Consider the following 12,130-nt stretch of genomic DNA (forward strand, 5'->3'; position numbering starts at 1 on the left):
CATGTTTTTCCCTCGACCCTCCCCAGTTGTGCAGCACAGCAACATCACAGGACTCCCAGAAATAGGGTGTCCTTCCCTTCCCTGACACATTGTCCAGAGGGCTACCCAGCCGTGGCATCAGCAAGAACTGGAAACTGAGGAGATGCCCACCAAGTGTCAAGTGGCTAAAGAAGTTGTGAGATGTGATTGCAATGGAGTGCTGTTGGGCTCTAAGAAATGGGGAGCTCAAAGAAGCCTGGAGAGTCTTCCATGAACTGATGCAAAGTGAAGGGAGCAGAACCAGGAGAGCAGTGTGCACAGAGACAGATACACTGTAAGGGTCCATCTGGAAGCGGGGAAGGATGCAGTGCAATGGCAATGGCTCAAGACAATTCCCAAAGGACTCGAGAGGATGAAAAGTGCTCCCTCTTCCCTTCCTGAGAAAGAACTGATGCATTTGTTCTGAGTGAGGACAGAAGCAGCCTTTTTACTTGCTCTGCTTTTCTTTTTTTTGGTCCACTCTCTTTCGAAATGTAGCTAATGTGGGGGCAGCTGACTGGTTCAGTGGATGGAGAGCCAGGCCCAGAGACAGGATGGCCTGGGCTCTGATCAGGCCCCAGACACTTCCCAGCTGTGTGACCCTGGGTAAGTCCCTTCACCCCCGCTGCCTGGCCCTTCCCGCTCTTCCACTTGGGAACCGATACATAGTATTAATTTGAGCAGGAAGGTGAGAGTTTTTAAACAAGAAATCTAGCTAATGGGGAAATCCGCTGGGGATGACTGTGCATGTCAGATTGCTTGCCTTCTCCTGGATGGGGAGGAATGGTAGGAGGACAAGCTGGAATTCAAAGCGCTTCCATGCTGTCACTGAAAAAGAAATCTGTCGTCTTCCCTCGGGGAAAACCAGAAACAATGGCAAGAATTGTCCCGGCCCCCCCCCCCCCCCCAGCCTCGAGAGAGACTTGTCTGGATCGATAGGAAGCGTGCATAGCGTCTGCAATAAGCCGCGCCATCTCCGCCACCACGGCCGGGAAAGACTGAGCTGATGCAGCATCCTCACTGACACCAAGGAGTCCTCGCCACCTCCAGAGGGATGTGCTGGCCTTCTTTTCCTTCCTCCCCCTCAACATAACGAATGGGAAAATGTGCTTTGTGAGACCTCACGTGGATGACCATCTTGCGGGGCTTGTCAGTGGGTTGGGAAGGCAGGGAGAGACTTTGGAACTGACTCAAAAGAAATCATGGGAAAACGTGAAAACTCCCAAAGCCTCGTGTGCGGCCTGCCCTGGGCTGGGCTTCAGGCAGTGTCGAGGCTTGGACTCCAGCGAAGGCCTCCCTCCCATCCCGTTTGGAGTTAGTGGCTCTGTCTGCACTCACGTGGTGCCAGGTTTAAGGTGCAATGAAGGCTCGTGCCGTCAGGATGAGTCTTTGGCCCGCTTGCGTTTGGGGATCAGGTAGTGTTGTGTGTTGCAGGCTCAGTCTTCGAGTCTGGGCTGGGTCTCAGGCAGAGACTAGGCTCCAGCTTTGGGAATGGGCTGGCTGGGTTGCTACTTCAGAGGAGACCCAGTTTCGGCCATTCTGACAGCCTCTGTTTGGCAGTCAGTGAGCCTCTTGGCTTTGGAGCTGTCTGGGTTCTGGGTTAGGGCTCCGGCACAAACAGGCCTGCGGCACAGTGAAGGCTTTGGTTTGTGGCTCGGTCCATGGCAAGGCGGTGGCCTGCTTTTAGGGCTCAGTCTCCACTCTTGTTGGAGGTCAGGTGGGATCCAGGTTCCTCGGCCATTGAAGGCGAGGGATGGCTCTCAAACTCTGGTCTTAGGCCTCAAGCTGTGGCCTGAGGTAGGCCTTAGTCTGCAGCCTGAGCTTAGGTCTCTCACAGTGGTCTGAGGAGGATGGGGCCACCCTCCAGGGTTGCTTAGATTCACAGTTCTGAGAAGACTCCTTGTGTCCAGCTTCAGACATAACGTCGAACACTGACTGGGTTCTAAACCCAGGCTGGCGAGTGAGGCTCACTCCAATGAGCCCCAAACACAGGTCACAGACACTTAACTGGACCCTAAGTGGACACACCAAGCCCCTGACTTAGGAGGTGGTGTGGCTGCAGACTGAGGATTGACCCAGAACAAAGACTAAGCCCAAATTCAGGCCCTCATTGAACCCTAAATTTGGCTGCCGCCTGAACCCCAGCCCAGAGGACAAACAGAGCCCCTAACTCTGAATACGACCAACACAGGCCTTCTCGGTACCCTAAATCTATCCAGAGGACCGATTGGTCCCACACTGAGCCCCAGACCCAGGCCACAGAGCACAGACTAACTGAAGGGAGAGACTGAGGCCTAAAGAAGACCCAACACGAAGGCCTTCATTGGAGCCTAAATCCGGACCTGCCCTGAATAACACCCCACTTGTGAATCAGGCATGGGACTGCTTTAGGGTGCTACGAAGGCCAGGCTTTGGTACTTAGGCTGTTCTCTGGGTCAGGCCTTACTCGATGGCCTGGGTCACGGGCTGAGTCTTTGGTCTGGATTAGGCCTTAGTCCTCTTTGCGGCTCATTATGTCATCACCTAGCTTTGCGCTGTCAGGTGCTGCGTTGATAGGGAGAAGGCTGGCCCGAGGCTGGAGCTTTCTACATTCTGCAGTAGGTTTCAGTTGGCTACCTGGTTTAGGCCTCATCTTCGGGCCTCAGTGGGCTACTCAGATCACGGTTTGGGTTGCAGGGTCCAATAAAGGTCTGGATCTGGGACTCAGCTTGCACCCTGGCTCTAGGGATCAGTCTACCGTGAGGGTTAGGCCTCATTGTACAGCCTTTATTTGGGCAGGCCTCAGTCTAGCTCAGCCTGCAGCCTGGATTTAGGGGTCAGCCTTTGATGAACTGTCATTCAGGCTGGGGCCACAACGATGGTCCAGTGCTCAGGCTGGGGCCTGCATTTATCTCTTAGTCTATGCTCCGGGTTAGGGGCTCAGACAGTGTATGGCCCAAGTTAGTTGCACGTCAGTACTCTGAGTTGGGGCTTGTGGTGGGGAAAGATGACATGACTGGGGAAACCGAGGTTCAAGCTTCTGAGCATATTGATTTATTCATGCCAACTGTCTAACAAAGTGCTTCCAGACCTCCTCAGCTTTGGCACTGAATCCCGAAAAAAGGGAGAGACCCACTTTGGTGTATTCAAATAATTCATCAAAAAAGACCAATTAAGTGAAAGAAAACAATGCACCAGGATACAGAATTAGGTCATCTGACTTAAGAGACTTTCCAAGTAAAGAGGGGAGAGTAAGTAGGTCCATTCTCTGTGGAGTCTTTGGTCATGTTCTCAGACTGGCCACTACCATTCGCACTCCATCTCTCCTGACCCACTCATACAGTCTTTCCAGTAGTATCTTCCACAAGATTCTGTGAGTGGTTCACACGTGGTTTTGTAACACGGAGGAAGCAGGGGAACCTAACAGGAGGCATGTGATGCCCAACAGCAAGACAAGCACAAGTGGGAAAACAAGATAACTGTAACCTACCAGGCTTGGAAGTATGGTTGATGTATTAAGTACTTGATCAGATCCGTTCATGATCAATGTATCGGCAGTTCTAAAGGCAAGAGAATTCCTGGGCCTGAGCCACAAAGGCTTAGCCCTCACCTTGTCAAACCTCATTCCTCTGAAAAGCTCATGTCAGGAGAATCCCCGCCTCCTCTGATCTTGTCATTGTCTATCCAACCAAAGTTAAGAACTACGTGCTATGTCACCTATTCATTGATCACCTCTCAATCCACAGTAAAGGCTGGGGTGAGGCTCACTCCTCTTCCTCTTGTTTCCTGCAACCTAGGAGTTCTCCCTGCTGTCTCTCTTTATCTGTCTTATCGCCACTCTTGGCCATGTGCTTTCTATCTCGGAATTCTTACTTCTGCGCCTTCTCTTATGTCTCAGATTTTCCTTTCATTATTTTTCTAAGGAAAATAGTATCAGGGGCCATCGCCGCTCCCCATTTCAATTCACTTGTCTTTGAGTCTTTATTTATCACCCATCTTCCTCAGGCTCCTTCCTCCTTCTCAAGTTGTATCCCACAAAGAAAAATTATATAGCAACCACTGGATGGACAGCTATAATAACCAACAAGAAAATAACCACAGTTGCTACAATTTTCTTTCACCCTACATTAAGAGAGGTGAAAAAAGTCAATGGCATTTGGTGATTAATGGAAGAACTGACTTTCTGCAGGCTTCTTCTGTAGGGGGAGAAGCAAATTTTGGGCAGGGGAGAGGTTTGGAATTTCTGAACTTAAGTCATTACAGACGTGGTGAATTTCTGAACCAAAATCAGAAAACTTGGCTTGGGCAATTTTACAACAGATGGGGGTGATCCCCAATAGAATCACTCACAGAACAGTATCAAATTCATTTGCTTTTCTCAGTTTTCCCCTTTTGGTCAAAGGGAGACCTGTCACAGTTTCCCCCAAGAAGTTAATGTAACAATAACGGTTGACATTCTGGATGGCAATTTGGAACTCTGCCCAAAGGGCACTAAAAGACTGTCTGCCTTTTGATCCAGCAATAGCACTGCTGCATTTGTACCCCCAAAGAGATAATAAGGAAAAAGACATGTACAAGAATATTCATAGCTGTGCTATTTGTGGTGGCAAAAAACTGGAAAATGAGGGGATGCCCTTCAATAGTGGAATGGCTGAACAAATTGTAGTATATGTTGGTGATGGAATACTATTGTGCCCAAAGGAACAATGAACTGGAGGGATTCCATGGGAACTGGAACAACCTCCAGGAAGTGATGCAGAGTGAGAGGAGCAGAACCAGGAGAACAATGTATACAGAGATGGATACACTGTGGCACAATCAAATGTCATGGACTTCTCCATTAGTGTTAAGGCAGTTTTCCTGAACAACCTGGAGGGATCTATGAGAAAGAACACTATCCACATCCAGAGGAAGAACTGTGGGAGCAGAAACCCAGAAGAGAAACACCTGCTTGATCACGTGGGTCGAGGGGGATAGGATTGGGGATGGAGACTCTAAAGATCACCCACCCTGCTGCAATTACCAATAATAGGGAAATGGGTCTTGATCAATGACACATGTAAAACCCAGGGGAATTGCTTGTTGGCTCCAGGAGGGGGAGGGAGGAGAGGAGAGAAAGAATATAACTTGTAACCATGGAAGAATATTTGAAATGAATTAATTAAATACATAAATTAAAACAATAAAATAAAATAAAATGATTGATATGGAAAAAAGATGGTCCTGCTAAAATCTTTTAGGAAGCAGATGTCAATACAACACCAGTTAGTACAACAGCCCAAATTTTGCTTGTCCAATAACTAGTTCATGTGGCAAAAACTAGCTGAACTCTTATGAAGGATTGAGCCATCAGAGCATCAGATTAGGAGCTGGGGGCTCACTTGAGACTTCTAAGAATTTCGGGTTCCGCACGCCCACTGGAGTCAGTTCTAGGTGACATACAGGGCTGTCTGACTTGTTGATTGAGAAATGCTTTTCCACTCCCCTGTGGCTGAGCAGATGCTCTTAGGGATCTGTGAAAACCGCACTGCTGTAACAGCACTGCTAGCAGATGCTCTCCACCTCCAGTTTAATGGTCACACAGAGAAAGGAGTATTCTTAGGAGAAGCTGACGCTCCCATGAGCCTGACAAACTACATGGGACTTCATGACTAATTGCCGACGATATGCAGAGAAGCATGCCTAGCGTTGTTGTAAACTGTTCAGGTGGAATGGCTAGTACACAGACATTCTCCACTCAAATGGCTTCTTGTCCGGATCACACAGCAGACGCAGTTCACATCTTTGCTTCCCAGCACTATTCCAGAGACATCCTGAAGGAAGAGATACTTCAGGGACAAGCATTAGTAGGCAGGTGACAAGCCCAAGTGCTGCTCTCCTCAGTGGCCCGGGATGGGGACCAAGTACGCATTCAGGCTGAACAAAAACAGGAAGCTCTCGGCTGCACTGTGCCCACGTCTTTGCCCGGCTACTCCCTCTGGTTACAGGAATTTGCTAGGAAAGTTTTGAAGCAGGGACATAGTTACAACAGCATCATCGATCGCGATGACTTACTCTCCCAGCGACGCAGTAAGCAATGAAGGTTGACCGGGATGCACGCACATAAGAGATTCGCCTAAACGTCCTCTGGTCTGGTGAAAAGGGCAATCATTAGATGTCATTTCTCTCTTTATCAGCAAACCTGGCATTGCTGAGGCATTCCACAGACCTGGCCCTGGCAGATGGTTTTCAAGAAGCCTGGCAAGTTCACAGCTAAAGGGGATTCTACCCGATCTTTCCTTTGTGCCTATTCCCACACAGTCATTCACTTTTTTCTTTTTCCCCACGATTTTTCCAGTCCCAACTGAGTCTCATTGTTCAATAATGGGCCTGATGGTGCAATTTTCCCCATCCACCTGGGGGCTCAAGAGGGCTCAGGTTTGCCACTACTATTCCCCTAAAGAAGTTTCTCTTTTTGTAGGAAGGAAGCAAGACAGTTCTGAAAATGTAGATGGAAAAAAGAAAAGCAATTTCGCTGAAACATCACCTATTACAAAAATGGGCGAGAGTCTCATATCGTTTACAGCAACGTTTCTCATTTCAAGCCACACAACCCCTTTAAAAGTTATTTTCAAATGGATCAGTACTTGACTTTGCTTTGTAAGACTCCCTAAGAATCTAACTAGATATTCCAATCAAACTCAGTTACCTTTTGGTGGTTTCCCAGTTCAGACACCTTTTCTCTTTTCGTGAACTTTCCAGGAAAGGGTTAATAATGGATTGGCAAGTTTCTCAATGCTAGGTCTATTTTTTTTTTTAATTTCTCTGGATGGGATCAAATGTGGCCTCAGACACTTCCTAGTTGTGTGTCCCTGGGCAAGTCATTTAACCCCCATTGCCTAGCCCTTGCCTCCCTCTAGCCTTGAAACTAATACACAGTATTGATTCAAAGATGGAAAGTAAGAGTTTAAAAAAAATGTTATGACATTGTCAGTGTGAATAGCAACCCCTCAGAAATCCACAGATGCTACAAATAAGAACTTGGCTGATTATTTTATCGGCTTCTAGCCAATAGCCAAAGAAAGTGATGGAATAAATGTTAATGGTGAAGATTAAATTTTAAAATGTGTCATGTATACATTTTTTTCCAAGCACACAACTGGTTCTGAGTCATATATAGGCTCAATGTGAGTGAAGGACCAGTGTAGAGGCCTGCCAGAGGAGGTAATGGGAATTTTCTGAAGACCCTTTTATCTCCTTTTGAGAGAGGTAAGCTCCATCTTATTGACCATAGGCTTATTATATTCCTTAGTTATTACAATGAAGACATTTCAGGAATTGATCATTCTATAGCAAACCTTTTAGAGACCGAGTGCCCAAACTGCAACCCTCACATTGCATGTGAGCCCCCTGCTTAACCCCAGACAGGGGAGCACTCCCATTGGGCTGCTGGGCAGAGGGGCAGGTCATGTGAGAAATGTCCTCAGGCACAGTGTGCCACGGGCAAGGTCCAGCCTCACTCTTGACTCCAGGGGTTCCTGACAGGTGGCAAACAGTCAGTAAAGAAAATAACAAACAGAAGACAGCTGTATATTTTATGGCCATGGTCATGCTTTGCACCTGATAGCTGCTTCACCATCCCCAGGCCTGGTGTTTATTTTTATAACCATTTTCTTGGCACACAGATACATTACCTAACACACATATCTAAATAGAGATAATTGGAAAAGTGATACATTAAGTTTTAACAAATCACTCAATTAACATTCTAATATTCTTGTATTATGATTACAGATTCTTGAAAGAATAAAGGTTTCACACAAGAGAAATGAGTTCAATCACAGGTGGCTTAATTTTCTCATCACCCTGTGAGGAGCTTACAATCAATCAAGGAAATTTACTTATTACTTTTAATAAAAAAGAAATAATCAATCAGAAGTTCTTAAAGACAATTCAACAATCATACCATTGAGGTTGAGAGGTACTGAGAACACAATTCAGATTTAATCTTAGACTGATCATTTCTCAGGGTTTACTAGAGAGTTTCTCAAGGGGAAGAATTGAATCACTGAGGCATGATGGAGTTTGTTGTACCTGCACGTTTTGTATGGACCTTTATGATCGATTTGTGTGCTGGCTTCAGAAGAATCAGTTTCTGTGAGTGGGAAAGTTTGGGGCTTGGCTTGTAGCTGCAGTTTTACAGAGTTATGTACCTAAGTAAAAGTTAACCCACGGGAGTCTTTTGGGATTGGGTTTGAGGGTCTGATATTTTGGGGAAACAGCACAGGTATTTTGCTCTTGCATTATTCCTTCTGAGGTTAGAGGGGAATAGCAATCATGTCGATTCCATAGGTAAGAGATGTTAATGAGAGAGGTAATGCAAGGGGGACTGAGTGGGCAGTCATATCTTGCCAAGGGCCACTCTGTGACCTCCTTAGCTACCATGAGTGACTTTGTCAAGGTGTCATGGCCTGATGGCTCCCAGCAACAGTGGACATGGGGAGGGGAGCAGCCCCCTCTGGCACCCTCCGGCACACATATCAAAGGTTTGCCAACATGGTTCTAGAGCCACACTTTATCCCTTATTAAAACTATTGTCCAGAAAGCTTAAGCAAGGTCAACCTTGCCTATCCCTAGACCTAAGTTGAACAGGAAACAGTCCATGCTATGTCCCCATAGGGCTTCCTCGGCTTCCATTTCTGCAGGAAGGTGAGCTGGTCCTTGAAGATACTGCTTTAGAAATGACCTTTTCCACAGCTAGCTTGCCGACTTGCCTCTGTGGAGAAGAAAGGCCAAGAAGATGGAGGTACAGTGGGAAAAGGAGTGAGAGTGATATTTGTATACTCTGTAATTACAAAATAAACATAGCTTCCAGAGACTTGATGTCCTAGTTTGCAAGAAACCCCCAGATTGACCCCACCCAAATCCAACACTAAATCCTCCAAGGACCTGTCAATCACCTGAGCCAGGAGTCAGCTGAAGACAATCAAAACCTGATGTTCATCTTAATCATTCAAGTGCCAGTAAGTCCAATTAACTGGATCAATGCCTTTACTTTCTATATACCAGAGTTAGATTCTACTTTGTGGCCACAGGTTTGGGCCTCACTGGAGGGCTGGGTTTGGGGTTTAGCTGCCGGGGTTAGCCATATTCCAGGCTCCATCAAAGGCAAGATCAGGGTTCTAAGTGTGGCTCTGTGTTTGGGTCCACATCTAAGGTCTTATTCAGCTCTCATTCCGGACCAAGGTTAGGGCTCAATCTAGAATAAAAATCTGAATCTGTTCTGGTGCCTGGATCCAGACTCAGTCTGAGGTTTGAGCCTGGTTGTTGGTAGCCCTCACTTTGGACTCTCAGTTCTCTCCCCTGAGTTGGGTTTTAGGCTATGGCTCAGTTCAGGCTTCAAGTTCACAGCATAAGCAGCTGGAATCACTTTCCTAGTCTAGAATTGGGCTCCTGAATTGTGGATCCCTGCACTATGGATTTTTAGTGGACATGCCAAGTTATAAGAGTCTGGTCTCTTCCTACCCAGATGGGCTGCCCCTTGGAGGGAAAAGGGAATGATGCACTTACAGAAATTCCTTTCACCATTCCCCACTAGGACAGCTGTTGTACATATCTTTATGCATGTGGGTCCCTCTTGTCTTCCTTTGAGCTCTTTGTGGCACAGGCTTAGCAACAGGATCACACACGGCTCCGAATCTTCTGGAACACAGTTCCAACAGTGCACTAGCATGCCTCTTTGCTGAAAAAAAAATCGCCCTCAGACAGATGACCGCCATGTTCCTTCTGGATCCTTGCAGCTGCCTTAATTGGCATTTCCCTGCTTAGTAGGGTTTGGGAGAATTGTTCTAGAGTTGGGAATATTTGTATTTTCTTCTTTGAAAACTGCCTGATAGTGAATGATAATGCTTGCATAACCCTGTGGAACTGTTTGTCAGCTCTGGGAGGGGGGAGGGAAGAGGAGAGGGAGAGAAAGTGAATCCTGTAACCATGGAAAAAATCTTGGAAAATAAAAAAAAAAAACAGAAAATTACCCGACCTTGGCCTTTGACCAGCTGGCATAACAGATGGCAGGGAATCCTTGCAAGTAACGGAGTCAGCAACAGCAACAGCAATGGCCACTAGATACTGAAGACTTCTGCACGTCATGCATGCCTCATTACCAACACTGCCTTCCCTTTACCTAAATGCAATAAAACTTCGCTGCTGCACCCTTGCAGCAAACACTGGTATTTAATAGACCGCGTGTGTCATCACGAGGGGAAGAGACAGACATGATGTGAGAGTGAAGAAGGACACATGTGAGGAAGAGGGATGGACCAATCACAGACTTATCCTCTCCCCGTTTGACGTTGGCATTCAACCAAAGTGGTGTGCTGGCCCCAAGACAAGATCATCAGAGAGCTTCTCCCTGGAGAAAAGCTTGTTGCTGACTTGGAGGGCAATTTGAGCCAACACACAGTTGGAAATCATGGAGCAGAAAGGAAATGGGCAACTTTCGGAGATTTGCTGTACAGCACCACATTGACTCATGTGGGCCAGAACACTTAGTCACAGAGGAGTTTAATGAGAGGGAGAAACAAGAACCCCACAGGATGTAGCAGCACTAAAGCAGGGCTGTGTGCTTGCTTCCAAACAGTTTAGCATGCATTTTCGGTGATGTTGTAGAGTGCCTGAAACAAGAATAAAAATGGCATCAAAGTCACCTACCACCCTGACAGGAAATGATTGAACTTGCAAAGGCTACAAGCCAAGACTAAAGTGGAGGGACAGCTGGTACTTGACTTTCTCTTCCTTCCTTCCTTCCTTCCTTCCTTCCTTCCTTCCTTCCTTCCTTCCTTCCTTCCTTCCTTCCTTCCTTCCTTCCTTCCTTCCTTCCTCCCTTCCTTCTCTTTTCTTTCTTTCTTCCTTTCATTCTTCCTTCCTTCCTTCCTTCCTTCTCTTTTCTTTCTTCCTTCCTTTCTTCTTTCTTTCTCTCTTTCTTTCCTTCTTCCTACCTTCCTTCTTTCCTCTCTGTCTGTCTTTATGTCTGTCTTCCTTCCTTCCTTCCTTCCTTCCTTCCTTCCTTCCTTCTCTTTTCTTTCTTTCTTCCTTTCATTCTTCCTTCCTTCCTTCCTTTCATTCTTCCTTCTTTTCTTCTTTCTTTCTTTCTTTCTTTCTTTCTTTCTTTCTTTCTTTCTTTCTTTCTTTCTTTCTTTCTTTCTTTCTTTCTTTCTTTCTTTCTTTCTTTCTTTCTTTCTTTCTTTCTTTCTTTCTTTCTTTCTTTCTTTCTTTCTTTCTTTCTTTCTTTCTTTCTTTCTTCCCTCCTTCCTTCCCATGGCTATATTCAAGTATTGACTCCCTTCCCACCCAATATCAGTTCCACAGTGAACACACACATAGTAGATAGAAAAGACAAGTCAATAGCAAAGCAGAAAGCCAAGAAAGAAATCTTGTGCTTCAGAGGACAGACAGACAGATGTAGTACTGATGAGGGAAGCTCTTCCATTGAGGAGGGAGGAGGAGAGGAGAGGAGAGGAGAGGAGAGGAGAGGAGAGGAGAGGAGAGGAGAGGAGAGGAGAGGAGGGGAGGGGAGAGAGAGGGGAGGGGAGAGGAGAGGAGAGGAGGGGAGAGGAGAGGAGGGGAGGGGAGAGGAGAGGAGGGGAGAGGAGAGGAGGGGAGGGGAGAGGAGGGGAGGGGAGAGGAGGGGAGGGGAGGGGAGAGGTGGGGAGACAGCAGAGGGAGGGTGTGCACCCCGGACATCCCCCAAAGCCTCCTGTGTATCTGCCTCTTTTCTCCCTTCAGCAAGCAGCAGTGGAGCTGCCATCATCCGCCTGCTCACTGGACCACAGGAGCCTGGATTCCTGCACTCTGCTCTCCAGGAACCCCTCTGGTGGGCACAGAAACTGATCCACACCCATGAGGAGAGGGTCCCAGCCCAATGGGCTCTGCCCTTCTGGTTCCACATGCCACATCTCCCTGGGCCCCGTTCTCTCGCCATACAAGGCAGTGAGGACAATTGGCTTCTCCCCAAGTCCTCTAAGAACCTTGTAGGGCTCAGTGTGTTCTGACCGAACAGATGAAGCACTGCCCTGTTCTGTTGTCGCTGTTGCCCAGGCCTGTCCATGTCATCTCTCCAGAATCTCTCAGCTCTGTCCCCTTCTCTCCTCTGACC

The 12,130-nt window shown here is 47.1% G+C and overlaps 1 long non-coding RNA gene across 1 annotated transcript; it reads right to left on the reverse strand.

The window, feature by feature from the left end:
• Nucleotides 1-7,565: 7,565 nt before the first annotated feature.
• LOC103094395 (uncharacterized) lies at nucleotides 7,566-10,816 on the reverse strand. Its single transcript, XR_008914714.1, has 2 exons — nucleotides 9,547-10,816; nucleotides 7,566-8,752 (listed from the first exon to the last, which is right to left on the reverse strand). It is a non-coding gene; the product is annotated as an uncharacterized LOC103094395 (long non-coding RNA).
• Between the last annotated feature and the right edge of the window lie 1,314 nt (nucleotides 10,817-12,130).

Source organism: Monodelphis domestica, chromosome X (genome assembly GCF_027887165.1).
Source record: "Monodelphis domestica isolate mMonDom1 chromosome X, mMonDom1.pri, whole genome shotgun sequence".
Classification (NCBI taxonomy): Eukaryota; Metazoa; Chordata; class Mammalia; order Didelphimorphia; family Didelphidae; genus Monodelphis; species Monodelphis domestica.